At 36.2% G+C, this 6,290-nt stretch overlaps 1 long non-coding RNA gene across 1 annotated transcript; it reads right to left on the bottom strand.

The window, feature by feature from the left end:
* Positions 1-3,125: 3,125 nt before the first annotated feature.
* LOC128283657 (uncharacterized) lies at positions 3,126-5,304 on the bottom strand. Its single transcript, XR_008274052.1, has 2 exons — positions 5,181-5,304; positions 3,126-3,339 (listed from the first exon to the last, which is right to left on the bottom strand). It is a non-coding gene; the product is annotated as an uncharacterized LOC128283657 (long non-coding RNA).
* Positions 5,305-6,290: the final 986 nt, after the last annotated feature.

The raw sequence follows: 6,290 nt of genomic DNA, 5'->3' as shown, positions 1-6,290 counted from the left end.
CACATTGGCCATTCGGCCTTATCACACATATGCATGCTCACATTCATCACATTGGCCATTCGGCCTTATCACATATATGCATGTTCACATTCATCATATAGGCCATTCGGCCTTATCACATATATGCATGTTCATATTCACTACATTGGCCATTCGGCCTTATCACACATATGCATGCTGACATTCATCACATTGGCCATTCGGCCTTATCACATATATGCATGTTCACATTCATCACATAGGCCATTCGGCCTTATCACATATATTCATGTTCATATTCACCACATTGGCCATTCGGCCTTATCACACATATGCATGCTCACATTCATCACATTGGCCATTCGGCCTTATCACATATATGCATGTTCACATTCATCACATAGGCCATTCGGCCTTATCACATATATGAAAGTTCATATTCACCACATTGGCCATTCGGCCTTATCACACATATGCATGCTCACATTCATCACATTGGCCATTCGGCCTTATCACATATATACACATTCACATTCATCACATAAAATCCTAAATCAAAATATAAATTTTCATGTATTCACATCACAATTATCCAAATATACTTCACATACGACATATACTATCATGTATACACTTTGTCTTGGCATATAAATCTTATCTTATAACAATTTTTGTTATAGATCTTATCTTATAATGTGTTCATAATGTGTTCTATTTGATTTAATTTGAAACTAGACTCATTAATGAGTCTAAGCATATAAATCTTATCTTATAACAATTTTTGTACAAATTATAATGATTTTCCAAATACGAGCAGTGGGATTTTGAGTCATTCGACCTTGTCCCACACAACTTTAAATATCTCTTTATAGGAAATTTCTTTACTTCCACGGTCTCTTTTATAAGAAACTAGACTAACTAAGCTTTGAGTACATATTTTATTCAGCCTATAATTCCACACCAACAATTTATAGTGATTTTCTAAAATCACGTTATCTTCATTGTTCAAAGCAAATTATTACAATTTGCTCTTAAATTTCCAAGTCCAAACACTTATGAACTTACCATTTGAGTTTAAGACATATCATGGCCACATCATATCTTATTAAATCAACTCATTATGTCCTATTATGATTGAATTTACTCAACTTTTAATCGCTTAAAACTTACCTCGGATGTGGTCGAACGATCTCGGCGGCTATTCGATCACTTTTTCCCTTCCCTTATCCAACTTTGGTCTTCTAAGCTCTTGAGCTAATTCAAACAAATTTAACTTATTAAAGTCTCATTATGCTAGCTTATGGCCGAATATGACAAGGAGTTTGATAGGTCATATGGCCACCTTTAGCTCAAACACAAAATGGTCATACGCATTTTTAATCACATTGAGCAATTTAATACAATTAATCTAACATTTCCTCATGTGCACCTTTATGACCGAATACATGCAACACCAAGCTATCTATTCATTCATGTGTGCATCTTATTTAAGCATGTATATCCACAATCAATTCATCATATAAATATCTATGATTTCACTCAAATAATCTCATTACAACACATGGTGCTCCAACCATTATTTAAACTCAAAGCTCGGCTAGTACACATATATACACTAGCAATCAAATACTAACATTTGCACTTCATCTTAATAGCTAGCTTAGCAAACCTTCATTTAACACATAATTCATACATATCACATTCCAAGCATTCACTCAATTCTATCACTTAAAACACACACATTACTCAATAACTTCATAGTTCAAATTCGGCAACTACACCACTAATATTCAAAATCATATTCGGCCTTAGTACTCCCTTGTTAGCCGATTTTTCTTCATTTAGCAACTAGTGCACATATGTGCTCATTTGCTAGACTCTACTTCACCCAACTACCCTTTCTCATCCAATTAACATGAACAGCATTTTCTCATGACATCAAGCATTCTTTAATTCGGCTATTACTAGTATGAGCTTTAACCATTCATATTTTTAGAAAGACCAAGTTCTTTCCTCAATACATTCATCATCAAGATTCAAGTAAAGCAATCAAAATTTCTTCCCTTATAACCTTAGCCGAAGGCTCTATTCACCCATCATTAGTGGAAATTTTTGCATGGGCTAAGCAAGAACCATGATAATTTACCTAAAACAAGTAATTATTTCACAATTTCAACACAATGTACTAACCTTCCTAAGGATTCAAGTGACCGAAATTTCTTCCCCTCCTTTGCTTCTTCTATTTGGCCAAGTTGAACAACAAAGAAAGAACTTTGTTTTTCTCCTCTTTCACTAGTCACGGCAATGGAGGGGGCAACCACACACACATTTTCTTTTTGTCATCATTTACCTTCCCATTATTATTTTATCATTTCTAACATAAACCATTAACACAACATGTTTTATGACATGTTTTGCCCATCACCCTTTGTCATGGCGGCCACTAGTAATTAAATGGGGAAATTGACATGCAAGTCCACCCTTTGATTACATGCACTAATAGATCCTTATAGATTAACCTATCACATTTCAAAAGTGTCACACATAAGTCCTATTGACTAAATTCACATGCAATTTACTAAATCGAAGCTTAAAACTTTCACACATTCATAATCACATATTTTAGACAATAAATATCATATTCAAATAATTTGGTGACTCGGTTTAGCGGTCCCAAAACCGCTTTCCGACTAGGGTCAATTTAGGGGTGTCACACGAATGATAACCGGACTAAGATCCGAAGGCATTTGTTGTAGCACCCCAAACCCGGCCCAGAAGTTATGACCGGCATGCCACATCAAAAACGTAAAAAAAAAATTCATTCTAAGTCCAGAAAATCGTACTTGATGTTCAAAAGATTAATTCATTAAGGGTTAAAGTGAATGGAAGTCGTGCACCGGTAGGAAACCGGAAAAGAGGTGGTGAGTCCATCGGATCGCTAATACCAAGCTCCTTCGGATCCAATCCTAGACATGCATACCGCCATTGCCACACCTTAACGTCATGGATATTTCTAGGAAACCGATTCGATTAAGTCATTTTTAGGAAAAGTGATTAATTTTGGAAAATACTTTCATTGCGGAAGCTTTACTTGTTGTCGTGTTATTTTGAAATCAATTGTTGTTTTTGAAAACGCGCCCTAAAGGTATCCAATTTCAAAAGTTAAAATAAGTAATACTTATCTTAGTAATACATATTAAAACCATCAAAAATAATTAAGCGGCCTTATTACATTTAAAAACCCAAAACTTCAAACGTAATAAAAGGATGTCCAGTTCACCAGAAGAAAATCAAACTTTCAGAACGAGTGGCCACTCCGAATTCCCTCACAGCTCCAAGCCCACTATGGTTGGGGATTTCCTGCGTGGATGAAAATAAAAGGGGTGAGTTTGGGGAAACTCAGTGTGTAAGGAAAACCCATTCAAAGCCCAAGTCAGTTCAAGCCCATTGGGCCTAAGCCCATTCAGGTAACAGTGGTACTAGGCCAGAGCCCTTTTCAGATTACAATAAACTGGGCCTTATCCCCTTATTCAGATAACAGTATGGCCCATAGGCCCATTTCAAAATACATGCAACATCAGTAAACATATGCAAGCCCATTTGGGGAGACTACTCAACCCACCAACCACTACACTCCACCCGTACCACCCATACACTCCATGTGGGATAGCTCAACCCACCCACCCAACACTCCACAGTTAAAAGATTCTTTGCTCGATTAACGAAGAATTGAGGCAAAGCCTCCAAGACGTGGACAAGCCACTTTCAGTACTTCCTCCGTCAATATCCCGGTCCATGCATCGATAATAACAACATGGCATGCAATAAATAACAACAATCAAACATGCATTTAAGTCAATTTAACCCTAGGGGTATTTGGTAATTTATCTCCCGTGGGTAAAGCGTAAAATTTCCACTTTTAAAGGTATTTCAGTAATTTATCTATTTTAGGGTTTTCATGCGTATTCCTACCTTTCACGTACTAATGTAATCACTACCGAGGGTTCTTACCGAATTGGGCCGATTGGCCCATCATTCCAATTTTGGTCCATTAAGCCCAAAAATATCGAGGGCACGTAAATCATGCACTTTGCGGTCCAAACATTGCAGCTTACCAAAAACATTAATCGATTTACCTCACGAGCATTCGCACACTCGTAAATCTACAAAATACCGGTTTTCGGCATTTCGGCTTTTCGACTTTTGCCGATCTAGACTAAGAAAGAGGGTGTTAGTTACACACATTTGCGACGATATCTTGACGAGATCCACACACGAACCGCCTACAATTGGATTACTAACACGTTAATCTAACTATTCAAATACAAACTACGTATTAACCCCTTACAATATTCGGCCAACCACACCTACAGATCATTGTAAGCTTATAAGAAAACAATAAGCAACTCATTAACAAATTTTTGTCAATGTTTACCACATAATCATAATTTCACTGCAAGCTGTCTTCCTGAGCAACAGTCACTAAATCATTTATAAATGGAGCTACGAAACTCCAAATCAAGTTCCGTTAATTTTCCTTGAAAATAGACTCATATATCTTCTATCCATAAAATTTTCAGAATTTTTGGTTTAGCCAATCAATACCAGATATTTCTCAAAGTTTCCCATGTTTCACTATTTGACTAATCTGACCACTCTTCATTACGAATCAAATTTCTCATTGTACAGAATTCAAAATATGTTCTTGTTTATTTCATTAGAAACTAGACTCAATAAGCTTTAATTACATAATTTATTCAGCTTCTAATTCATCTCCCACAATTTATGGTGATTTTCCAAAGTCACGTTACTGCTACTGTCCCAAGCAGATTTATTACCAAATCACTCTTTCATACACCTATCTTGCATGCATGTTATTTAAACATGTATATCACCAATCAATCATCACATATCTATGATTTTTACTTAAGCATAATCTCCATTTCATCATTTCAAAGCACAACATGTTAGCCGATTTTCCCTTTAGCATCTAAGGCACATGCATGCTTATTTGTTTGGCTCAACTTCACATATCTTCCATTTTTCATCAAAAGAACATGAAACAACAACCATTTCCTTCATTTTAATTCATGACCAAATGCTCACAACACAACTAAAAATCAAAATATACTTCAAGAGTTAAGGTAGAATCAAGAAGAACTCATGAACCTCAAAATAGAAGCAAGGTACCAAGAACTTACCTTCAATTTTCCTCCTCCTAATGACCGAATACTCAAGAGCTTTCTCCTCTCCTTTCTCTTCTCTAACTTTCAGCTATGATGAACAAAGATGGACAAAACTTTGTTCTTTTCACCCTTTTCTTTTAATAAAACTTCATATTTCATCCATTTAATTCTTTAATACAAAAGACATGATATTCTTATCATGAAACATTTACCTAACCCATTATCATGAAACATTTACCTAACCCATTATCATGGAACATTTACCTAACCTATTATCAATTTGTATCAATTTGTACCATAAATTATGGATATCAAGTGTACATTTTGTCTACAACAACATGATGGCTGGCCACTTCATGTAAAATGGGAGGTTTGTCATGCAAATCCTCCTATTTTGCACTCCTATTTATTTGGCCACTTCAATTTAGCCTATAGCATTTTCAAACATTTTCACATAGGTCCTATTTCATAATTTCACCCCCTTTTTCTTATGGAACAAAAATTAACTAAAATTGTCGGGTTCTATCTTAAGTTTGGGCTTTCTAGAGGCCCACTAACATAATTAAACCTATGCCAACATTCACAGAATTCTCGAAAATTGGGGCGTTACAACTTTACCCTCCTTAAAGAAATTTCGTCTTCGAAATTTACCTAATCCAAACAGATGAGGGTATTGTTGTTGCATCCTCTCTTCTGGCTCCCAAACTCAGAAGTTTCCCCTTCCTTAACTTGTTGAAAGCGAGCGACCAAAGACTCATCGTTCAACTGTTTTTCCTTAATCTGATCCACCCAGGTTGGCCTCACTTGCAACTCAGCCAACAGACTTCCATCATCATACAGACTCAGACGAGCAAACATTGCTCTCAGATCAGATACAGCTCTACGACTTAGAGCATCGGCTACCACATTAGCCTTGCTTGGGTGATACTCGATCGAACAGTCATAATCCTTAAGCAACTCAATCCATCTCCTTTGCCTAAGGTTCAGCTCCTTCTGAGTCAACAAATACTTAAGACTCTTATGGTCAGTGTATATAATACACCTTTCTCCGTACAAGTAATGTCTCTAAATCTTAAGTGCAAATATTATCACGCCAACTCTAAATCATGAGTCAAATAGTTTCCC

Source organism: Gossypium arboreum, chromosome 2, assembly GCF_025698485.1.
Source record: "Gossypium arboreum isolate Shixiya-1 chromosome 2, ASM2569848v2, whole genome shotgun sequence".
NCBI lineage: Eukaryota > Viridiplantae > Streptophyta > Magnoliopsida > Malvales > Malvaceae > Gossypium > Gossypium arboreum.
Note: the sequence above shows the minus strand (reverse complement) of the source record. Positions and strands in the feature narration are given on the sequence as shown.